The following is an 11,127-nucleotide window of genomic DNA, read 5'->3' on the forward strand; positions in this document are numbered from 1 at the left end:
TTTTGAATGTGTGGCATACTTCACTGAAAGCTTTAGAAATACAGATGGGATGCACAATATAAGGATACAAATGCCCTGAAATTAAGTATTGACATCCCTGTTGTAAGTCTTTAAGCTGCTCTGCCATGTTAGTCAACTATTTTTGCCCAGTCCCCTCTACTCACTAATTTCTATTCATTTCTCATTAACAATCATTGGACCATTTATTTTATTGCCAGATCTTTTGCTAACATGTTACTTATTTGGGGGATTATGAAGACCTTTTCCCAAACAAAGGTGATTTCTTTCCTAAGAATAATTCTGTTACGTGGTAATGAGATTTTTTTTTTACTCCACTACAGACTATTTATCAAGTACTTTAGGAAAATATGAAAAGGAAACAGTCATGTTGAGAAGGTTTAAGTGAGGAACAACAGTTAGTTGGGTTTTCAAGGATTAACAAGCTTCTTCAGGCTCATTCAAAAATGAGAGGAGGGGTGTCCTGAGTGGAACACATCACATAAGAAAGCATAGAGCAATGTAAGAATACAGAGCAGGGGCCAGGAGCCTTAAGTGATAGTTTAAGCATCTCCCAAGTAGAACTCCAGGGCAAATTGAAGAGGTGCTTTGTAGTGAGAGAGGGAGAGCTCTATAAATGGTCTTGAAAGAAACATACATGAATGCATACAAGTAAGGCTTTATTATGGATCCCCAAAAGTTTTTGCTCATCATGAAATGAAGAATCTTTGTGTTTTTTTTTGTCTTTTGTTTTTTATTTTATTATTATACTTTAGGTTTTAGGGTACATGTGCACAATGTGCAGGTTTGTTACATATGTATCCATGTGCCATGTTGGTGTGCTGCACCCATTAACTCGTCATTTAGCATTAGGTATATCTACCAATGCTGTCCCTCCCCCTGCCCCACCCCACAACAGTCCCTGGAGGGTGATGTTCCCCTTCCTGTGTCCATGAGTTCTCATTGTTCAATTCCCACCTATGAGTGAGAACATGCGGTGTTTGGTTTTTTGTCCTTGCGATACTTTACTGAGATGATGTTTCCAGTTTCATCCATGTCCCTACAAAGGACATGAACTCATCATTTTTTATGGCTTCATAGTATTCCATGGTGTATATGTGCCACATTTTCTTAATCCAGTCTATCGTTGTTGGACATTTGGGTTGGTTCCAACTCTTTGCTATTGTGAATAGTGCCACAATAAACATACGTGTGCATGTGTCTTTATAGCAGCATGATTTATAGTCCTTTGGGTACATACCCCGTAATGGGATGGCTGGGTCAAATGGTATTTCTAGTTCTAGATCCCTGAGGAATCGCCACACTGACTTCCACAATGGTTGAACTCATTTACAGTCCCACCAACAGTGTAAAAGTGTTCCTATTTCTCCACATCCTCTCCAGCACCTGTTGTTTCCTGACTTTTTAATGATGGCCATTCTAACTGGTGTGAGATGGTATCTCATTGTGGTTTTGATTTGCATTTCTCTGATGGCCAGTGATGATGAGCATTTTTTCATGTGTTTTTTGGCTGCATAAATGTCTTCTTTTGAGAAGTGTCTGTTCATGTCCTTTGCCCACTTTTTGATGGGGTTGTTTGTTTTTTTCTTGTAAATTTGTTTGAGTTCATTGTAGATTCTGGATATTAGCCCTTTGTCAGATGAGTAGGTTGCAAAAATTTTCTCCCATTCTGTAGGTTGCCTGTTCACTCTGATGGTAGTTTCTTTTGCTGTGCAGAAGCTCTTTAGTTTAATGAGATCCCATTTGTCAATTTTTGCTTTTGTTGCCATTGCTTTTGGTGTTTTAGACATGAAGTCCTTGCCCACGCCTATGTCCTGAATGGTATTGCCTAGGTTTTCTTCTAGGGTTTTTATGGTTTTAGGTCTAACATTTAAGTCTTTAATCCATCTTGAATTAATTTTTGTATAAGGTGTAAGGAAGGGATCCAGTTTCAGCTTTCTACATATGGCTAGCCAGTTTTCCCAGCACCATTTATTAAATAGAGAATCCTTTCCCCATTGCTTGTTTTTGTCAGGTTTGTCAAAGATCAGATAGTTTTAAATATGCGGCATTATTTCTGAGAGCTCTGTTCTGTTCCGTTGATCTATATCTCTGTTGTGGTACCAGTACCATGCTCTTTTGGTTACTGTAGCCTTGTAGTATAGTTTGAAGTCAGGTAGCGTGATGCCTCCAGCTTTGTTCTTTTGGCTTAGGATTGACTTGGCGATGCAGGCTCTTTTTTGGTTCCATATGAACTTTAAAGTAGTTTTTTCCAATTCTGTGAAGAAAGTCATTGGTAGCTTGATGGGGATGGCATTGAATCTATAAATTACCTTGGGCAGTATGGCCATTTTCATGATATTGATTCTTCCAACCCATGAGCATGGAATGTTCTTCCATTTGTTTGTATCCTCTTTTATTTCATTGAGCAGTGGTTTGTAGTTCTTGAAGAGGTCCTTCACATCCCTTGTAAGTTGGATTCCTAGGTATTTTATTCTCTTTGGAGCAATTGTGAATGGGAGTTCACTCATGATTTGGCTCTCTGTTTGTCTGTTATTGGTGTACAAGAATGCTTGTGATTTTTGTACATTGGTTTTATATCCTGAGACTTTGCTGAAGTTGCTTATCAGCTTAAGGAGATTTTGGGCTGAGACAATGGGGTTTTCTAGATATACAATCATGTCATCTGCAAACAGGGACAATTTGACTTCCTCTTTTCCTAATCAAATACCCTTTATTTCCTTCTCCTGCCAGATTGCCCTGGCCAGAACTTCCAGCACTATGTTGATTAGGAGTGGTGAGAGAGGGCATCCCTGTCTTGTGCCAGTTTTCAAAGGAATGCTTCCAGTTTTTGCCCATTCAGTATGATATTGGCTGTGGGTTTGTCATAGATAGCTCTTATTATTTTGAGATACGTCCCATCAATACCTAATTGATTGAGAGTTTTTAGCATGAAGGTTGTTGAATTTTGTCAAAGGCCTTTTCTGCATCTATTGAGATAATCATGTGGTTTTTGTCTTTGGTTCTGTTTATATGCTGGATTACATTTATTGATTTGCATATGTTGAACCAGCCTTGCATCCCAGGGATGAAGCCCACCTGATCATGGTGTATATGCTTTTTGATGTACTGCTGGATTCGGTTTGCCAGTATTTTATTGAGGATTTTTGCGTCAATGTTCATCAAGGATATTGGTCTGAAACTCTCTTTTTTGGTTATGTCTCTGCCAGGCTTTGGTATCAGGACGATGCTGGCCTCATAAAATGTGTTAGGGAGGATTCCCTCTTTTTCTGTCGATTGGAATATTTTCAGAAGGAATGGTAACAGTTCCTCCTTGTACCTCTGGTAGAATTCGGCTGTGAATCCATCAGGTCCTGGACTCTTTTTGGTTGGTAGGCTACTGATTATTGCCACAATTTCAGAGCCTGTTATTGGTCTATTCAGAGATTCAGCTTCTTCCTGCTTCAGTCTTGGGAGGGTGTATTTGTTGAGGAATTTATCCATTTCTTCTAGATTTTCTAGTTTATTTGCGTAGAGGTGTTTGTAGTATTCTCTGATTGTAGATTGTATTTCTGTGGGATCAGTGGTGATATCCCCTTTTTCATTTTTTATTGCGTCTATTTGATTCTTCTCTCTTTTCTTCTTTATTAGTCTTGCTAGCGGTCCATCAATTTTGTTGATCTTTTCAAAAAACCAGCTCCTGGATTCATTAATTTTTGAAGGGTTTTTTGTGTCTCTATTTCCTTCAGTTCTGCTCTGATTTTAGTTATTTCTAGCCTTCTGCTAGCTTTTGAATGTGTTTGCTCTTGCTTTTCTAGTTCTCTTAATTGTGATGTTAGGGTGTCAATTTTGGATATTTCCTGCTTCCTCTTGTGGGCATTTAGTGCTATAAATTTCCCTCTACACACTGCTTTGAATGTGTCCCAGAGATTCTGGTATGTTGTGTCTTTGTTCTCTTTGGTTTCAAAGAACATCTTTATTTCTGCCTTCATTTCATTATGTACCCAGTAGTCATTCAGGAACAAGTTGTTCAGTTTCCATGTAGTTGAGTGGTTTTGAGTGAGTTTCTTAATCCTGAGTTCTAGTTTGATTGCACTATGGTCTGAGAGACAGTTTGTTATAATTTCTGTTCTTTTACATTTGCTGAGGAGAGCTTTACTTCCACCTATGTGTTCAATTTTGGAATAGGTGTGGTGTGGTGCTGAAAAAAATGTATATTCTGTTGATTTGGGGTGGAGAGTTCTGCAGATGTCTATTAGGTCCACTTTGTGCAGAGCTGAGTTCAATTCCTGGATATCCTTGTTAACTTTCTGTCTCATTGATCTGTCTAATGTTGACAGTGGGGTGTTAAAATCTCCCATTATTATTGTGTGGGAGTTTAAGTCCCTTTGTAGGTCACTCAGGACTTGCTTTATGAATCTGGGTGCTCCTGTATTGGATGCATATATATTTAGGATAGTTAGCTCTTCTTGTTGAATTGATCCCTTTACCATTATGTAATGGCCTTCTTTGTCTCTTTTAATCTTTGTTGGTTTGAAGTCTATTTTATCAGAGATTAGGATTGCAACCCCTGCCTTTTTTTGTTTTCCATTTGCTTGATAGATCTTCCTCCATCCCTTTATTTTGAGTCTATGTGTGTCTCTGCACGTAAGATGGGTTTCCTGAATACAGCACACTGATGGGTCTTGACTCCTTATCCAGTTTGCCCGTCTGTGTCTTTTAATTGGAGCATTTAGCCCATTTACATTTAAAGTTAATATTGTTATGTGTGAATTTGATCCTGTCATTATGATGTTAGTTGGTTATTTGCTCGTTAGTTGTTGCAGTTTCTTCCTAGCCTCAATGGTCTTTACAATTTGGCATGTTTTTGCAGTGGCTGGTACCGATTGTTACTTTCCATGTTTAGTGCTTCCTTCAGGAGCTCTTTTAGGGCAGACCTGGTGGTGACAAAATCACTCAGCATTTGCTTGTCTGTAAAGTATTTTATTTCTCCTTCACTTATGAAGCTTAGTTTGGCTGGATATGAAAATCTGGGTTGAAAATTCTTTTCTTTAAGAATGTTGATTATCGGCCCCCACTCTCTTCTGGCTTGAAGAGTTTCTGCTGAGAGGTCAGCTGTTAGTCTGATGGGCTTCCCTTTGTGGGTAACCCGACCTTTCTCTCTGGCCGCCCTTAACATTTTTTCCTTCATTTCAACTTTGGTGAATCTGACAATTATTTGTCTTGGGGTTGCTCTTCTCGAGGAGTATCTTTGTGGCATCCTGTGTATTTCCTGAATCTGAATGTTGGCCTGCCTTGCTAGATTGGGGAAGTTCTCCTGGATAATATCTTGCAGAGTGTTTTCCAACTTGGTTCCATTCTCCCCGTCATTTTCAGGTACACCAATCAGATGTAGGTTTGTTCTTTTCACATAATCCCAAATTTCTTGGAGGCTTTGTTCATTTCTTTTTATTCTTTTTTCTCTAAACTTCCCTTCTCGCTTCATTTCATTCATTTCCTCTTCCATCACTGATACCCTTTCTTCCAGTTGATCGCATCAGCTACCAAGGCTTCTGCAGTCTTCGCGTAGTTCTCGAAACTTGGCTTTCAGCTCCATCAGCTCCTTTAGGCCCTTCTCTTCATTGGTTATTCTAGTTATCTATTTGTCTAATTTTTTTTCAAAGTTTTTAACTTCTTTGCAATTGTTTTGAATTTCCTCCTGTAGCTTGGAGTAGTTTGATCGTCTGAAGACTTCTTCTCTCAACTCGTCAAAGTCATTCTCCATCCAGCTTTGTTCCATTGCTGGTGAGGAACTGCGTTCCTTTGGAGGAGGAGAGGTGCTCTGCTTTTTAGAGTTTCCAGTTTTTCTGCTCTGTTTTTTCCCCATCTTTGTGGTTTATCTACTTTTGGTCTTTGATGATGGTGATGTACAGATGGGTTTTTGGTGTGGATGTCCTTTCTGTTTGTTAATTTTCCTTCTACCAGACAGGACCCTCAGCTGCAGGTCTGTTGGAGTTTGCTAGAGGTCCACTCCAGACCCTGTTTGGCTGGGTGTCAGCAGCGGTGGCTGCAGAACAGTGGATTTTCGTGAGACCACAAATTGAGCTGTCTGATAGTTCCTCTGGAAGTTTTGTCTCAGAGGAGTACCTGGCCGAGTGAGGTGTCCGTCTGTCCCTACTGGGGGGTGCCTCCCATTTAGGCTGCTCAGGGGTCAGGGACCCACTTTAGGAGGCAGTCTGTCCGTTCTCAGATCTCCAGCTGCGTGCTGGGAGAACCACTACTCTCTTCAAAGCTGTCAGACAGGGACATTTAAGTCTGCAGAGGTTCTGCTGAATTTTTGTTTGTCTGTGCCCTGCCCCAGAGGTGGAGCCTACAGAGGCAGGCAGGCCTCTTGAGCTGTGGTGGGCTCCACCCAGTTTGAGCTTCCTGGCTGCTTTGTTTACCTAAGCAAGCCTGGGCAATGGCAGGCACCCCTCCCCCAGCCTGGCTGCTGCCTTGCAGTTTGATCTCAGACTGCTGTGCTAGCAATCAGCGAGACTCGTGGGCTAGGACCCTCCGAGCCAGGTGTGGGACACAATCTCCTAGTATGCCGTTTTCCAGGCCCGTTGGAAAAGCGCAGTATTAGGGTGGGACTGACCCGATTTTCCAGGTGACATCTGTTACCCCTTTCTTTGACTAGGAAAGGGAACTCCCTGACCCCTCGTGCTTCCTGAGTGAGGCAATGCCTCGCCCTGTTTCGGCTCATGCACAGTGCGCTGCACCGACTGTCCTGCACCCACTGTTTGGCACTCCCTAGTGAGATGAACCTGGTACCTCAAATGGAAATGCAGAAATCACCCGTCTTCTGTGTCGCTCATGCTGGGAGCTGTAGACCAGAGCTGTTCCTATTTGGCCATCTTGGCTCCACCAAATCTTTGTTTCAAGATATCAGCTTTAGAACTTTGTATCAATTCAATGACACACATTAGATACTTAGTATGTGATAGGGACACTGTTAAGAATTGGTGATACAAGATAATTAAATGCTCTGAAAGCTAATGTACTGGGAAGAATCTAGTGCAAAACTTCCTACCCAGGGTACTAGGCAGGATATAACACCTGTATCTGTAAATGCTTCAAGATATTGATCTCTTCAGTCTTTGGGACAACTAGGAGGAAACTGGAGTAGCCAGAATCTATATCTGTTTCCAGCCACAAGCACACCTTTTCGTTGACATCAATGTGCAATGCAAACATCACATGCTGTGGATGCGGTTAAGAAGCACTGGCAGAGAATTATGATGCGATTGCACAAGTCCAGATGAGCTGAATCAGGCTGCAGCTGTGGTGATGGTAAAGCACACATGGACTTGGGAGCTCTTTATGAGGCAGAATCAATAGATGTTGCTAATTGAGTTCTTGTGGGAGGTAAGGATGAAGGAGAGGACAATGGATTCAGCACGAGAGGTGTTTAGAAGGAGGGGTTTCTACAGTATGCCATCTATCAGGGAGGAATAGAGAAAAGTTTGGAGAATTTAAAATTGTTGAACGTGGTTCCTGGGGGAGAGATTTTATAGCCAAGAACTGGTGAGAAGTTCTGAATTGCAATCATTTGTTTTCTTTAAACTTTTCCCTTGAACTTCCCTAAAATATGAACTTGACATAGTCTTAGCGGTATCTCAGAAGGGGACATCAGAATTGGGAGTTTTTGTTTGTTTGTTTGTTTTTTGGGTTTCTTTTCTTTTCTTTTTTTTTTAAGACAGAGACTTGCTCTGTTGCCCAGGCTGGAGTGCAGTGGCACAATCTCGGCTCACTGTAAGCTCTGCCTCCTGGGTTCACACCATTATGCTGCCTCAGCCTCCCAAGTAGCTGGGACTATAGGCGCCTGCCACCATGCCCAATTTTTTGTAGTTTTAGTAGAGACGGGGTTTCACCATGTTAGCCAGGATGGTCTCGATCTCCTGACCTCATGATCCGCCCACCTTGGCCTGCCAAAGTGCTGGGATTACAGGCATGAGCCACCGTGCCCTGCCAGAATTGGGATTTTTATAGGACTTTCAGGTCAAAGCTCAAGTTGTTTAAGGTGAGGGTGGGGCTTTCAAAGTGAGGAACTGATTGGGATTCAGCAAAGTCTGTGACATAATAGTTTAAGATTGGTGGGTCCAGCAAGGCAAGGGTCTTAAAACCAAACTTGATATGTAAACAGTGATAAGCAAGAATTTGCCCAGATGAACAGACTGTTGTCTCCAATTAGTTGATATGTAGGAATTCCCTGAAACAAATAGAAAAGTTATTTATTGGTTAGAGTATTTCTCCCCAAGACAAAATTTTCCGGAAACAAACAACAAAATCACGTTAACTTAGATTGTCTATAGTTTTGTTGTCATAGTCTCAGTTATCACCCTCAACTTTCCAAAAAATGTTTTATGTCTACGTCCAACTAGGATGAAACTTAGCTACGATGTCTAGTTACCAGAACCTCCCCAACCATCTAAGACAAGAAATCCCTCAAGTAAATCCTGAGTAAACACACCCACCTCTATTCCACTCCTGGCTGCAAACATGAATTTTTGCAGTAAGGTAATGACTAAGAATAAGTGCTTTGTAAGTGATGGTGTGGAATGAAGGCACAAAGGAAATTAAAGAAGCAGGTTTTTTGTTTTGTTTTGTTTGAGATGGAGTTTCACTCTTGTTGCCCAGGCTGAAGTGCAATGGCATGATCTCAGCTCACTGTAACCTCTGCCTGCCAGGTTCAAGCGATTCTCCTGCCTCAGCCTCCCAAGTAGCTGGGATTACAGGTGCCCGCCACCACACCCAGCTAATTTACAATTCATTTTTAGTAGAGACGAGGTTTTGCCATATTAGCCAGGCTGGTCTTGAACTCCTGACCTCAGATGATCCACCAGCCTCGGCCTCCCAAAGTGCTGGGATTACAGGCGTAAGCCCCTGTGCCTGGCCAAAGACAGCAGGTTTTAAGGGCTGTTGTTTTAACAGGTTGCAAGGCTGCTAGAGAAAATTATATAATACAGATGCATGGTTCCCAACATCACGTGAGCTCTCAAAGCTATCTGGAATCTTTCTATATTTTCTTAATAGGTTTATTTCTCATTTTCCATGAAAGGAATTTCATGCATTCTCCAGTTTCCTCATAAGTCTAAATCGACGCTCCCCTTTTACTCTCAGCATATGACCTTGGTTACTACTTCAAAGATAAAAGAGAATCAAGTGGATTTAGACTCAAGTTGAGTTACTGGCATCTAAGTTAAAACTTACTGCCAGGTGTGGTGAGCCACACCTGTAATCCAAGCACTTTGGGAGGCCAAGGCAGGAGGATTGCTTGAGTCTAGGAGTTTGAGACCAGCCTGGGTAACACAGTAGACCCCATCTGTATAAAAAGTAAAAACAAAAAGTTAAAATTTAGAAGTATCTGCATTTATCCTTTTCTACTTCTCTCGTATTGAATTGGAGGAGATAGCATTCCTCCTTCTTTATCTGAAGCTTGCTTATCTCCTCAAGTGCATTGTTCTATTCATTATCCCCACACCTCCATGTATACTCTTTTTCTTCTTAATTGAAACTCTGTCTTCTGGTTACCTTTTTGCCAGTTTGCCACTTCTTTCAATTCCTTCTTTAGCCACTTAATCCTTTGACTATTTTGTAAATACTTGTCCTCCTCACAGTTCTGCCCCAAAGTGTCTTTTCTTCTTATTCTCTGTGCTCTTCTTTCATAATCTTCTCTCTATGTATGCCTTGAACTGTCAACTGGGAGTCTCAACTTTATGTCATCTGTACAGTTGTCTCTCTAGAGCTCTACTCTATACATTTGAACATACATGTTTAATTGGCCATTGTCCTTTCATATGAAACTCAATATGTCTAAAATGGAACCAGATACTTTTCCCTTGGAATCTGCCTCTCTTCATATCTTTGAGAATGATGCTATCATTCATGCCATTACACCCAGTACCTGGCTGTCTTTTTTACTCCTTTTCTGTCATCAATTCCCATATTCAATCAATCACTAAATTCTGAATTCTATGGAATTTAATATCTCCTACATGTCTGCATGTCACCATTTCACTGACTCTTCCCTAGTTTAAGCCAATATTACATGGGTTGCTGCAATCACCTTTCATTATCCATCCTTATCCCTTCTAATCAATTCTACACATGCAGTCCTGCATATAACTCTTAATGTCTCTATGTTTCTCTTTGATAAGCTGCATAATTCTAACCAGAGTTTATTAGGCATTATTTGATCTATCTTTTCTGAATAATTTCTTTTTAGCCACAAGCTTTTGTGGTGTTCATAGATACATACATATCGACATCCAGAACAATGTTATAGCAAACATCCAGTGCAGTGCAGATGGTCAATAATATTTGTTGAATAAATAGTTGAATAATGAAATATTGTTTGGTCTCTTTAGATGGCTCTACTCTCTGACATTCTCTTACCTTAAAGAAAATCTAGGACAGGTAATCTAGGACAGGTCTAATCCCTCAGAGAAGTTACAGCTCTTTCATCCTATCATGTCTTCCATATTGGTATCTCAACTCAAAGCATCTTCTGTATAAGGACCTGGCTGATCTCCCAGATATCAATGTTTAAATCAAGGCAAGGTCTAGCTTCTCTCTGTCTTCATTTTTGTCACTGTCATCCCTCAGCAGTTTGTCCCATCCCCTTTTTTTTCTTTTCTAGTGGTTCTGGGTTTTGTATTTTCTAATTTTTACTTTTATAAAGTTAAATCTGTGAATCCCTTAGAAAGTCAAATAGTTTCACAAAACTTAAGAAAAACAGCAATCCCCAGCCCTCTAACCTATTTCCCACGCTCCAGAGCAACCACTTACAAAATTTTTAGCTTTCTAAATGGCATGTTTGAACTGCTACTTTTTGACATTTTATTTTTGACCATTATTGATTTCCCACCGTGGAAGAAGAGAATTAACTCTTACACACACACACACACACACACCCCATTACACACATGTACACTTCCTTTCCCCCTCTTCTCCAATAGTCAAATTCTTTCCACAATTGAGTCATGTAGTCAGCTCAGAGAACTTTTCCTTCCCTGCATATATTTTTGCTTCCATGGAGTTAGTAATTTTCTTGCTTTAAAATTTGTTTGGTTTCCTATATACTCCTGATTAGTTCAACCCCAAACTCTC

This window comes from Nomascus leucogenys, chromosome 11 (genome assembly GCF_006542625.1).
Source record: "Nomascus leucogenys isolate Asia chromosome 11, Asia_NLE_v1, whole genome shotgun sequence".
NCBI lineage: Eukaryota > Metazoa > Chordata > Mammalia > Primates > Hylobatidae > Nomascus > Nomascus leucogenys.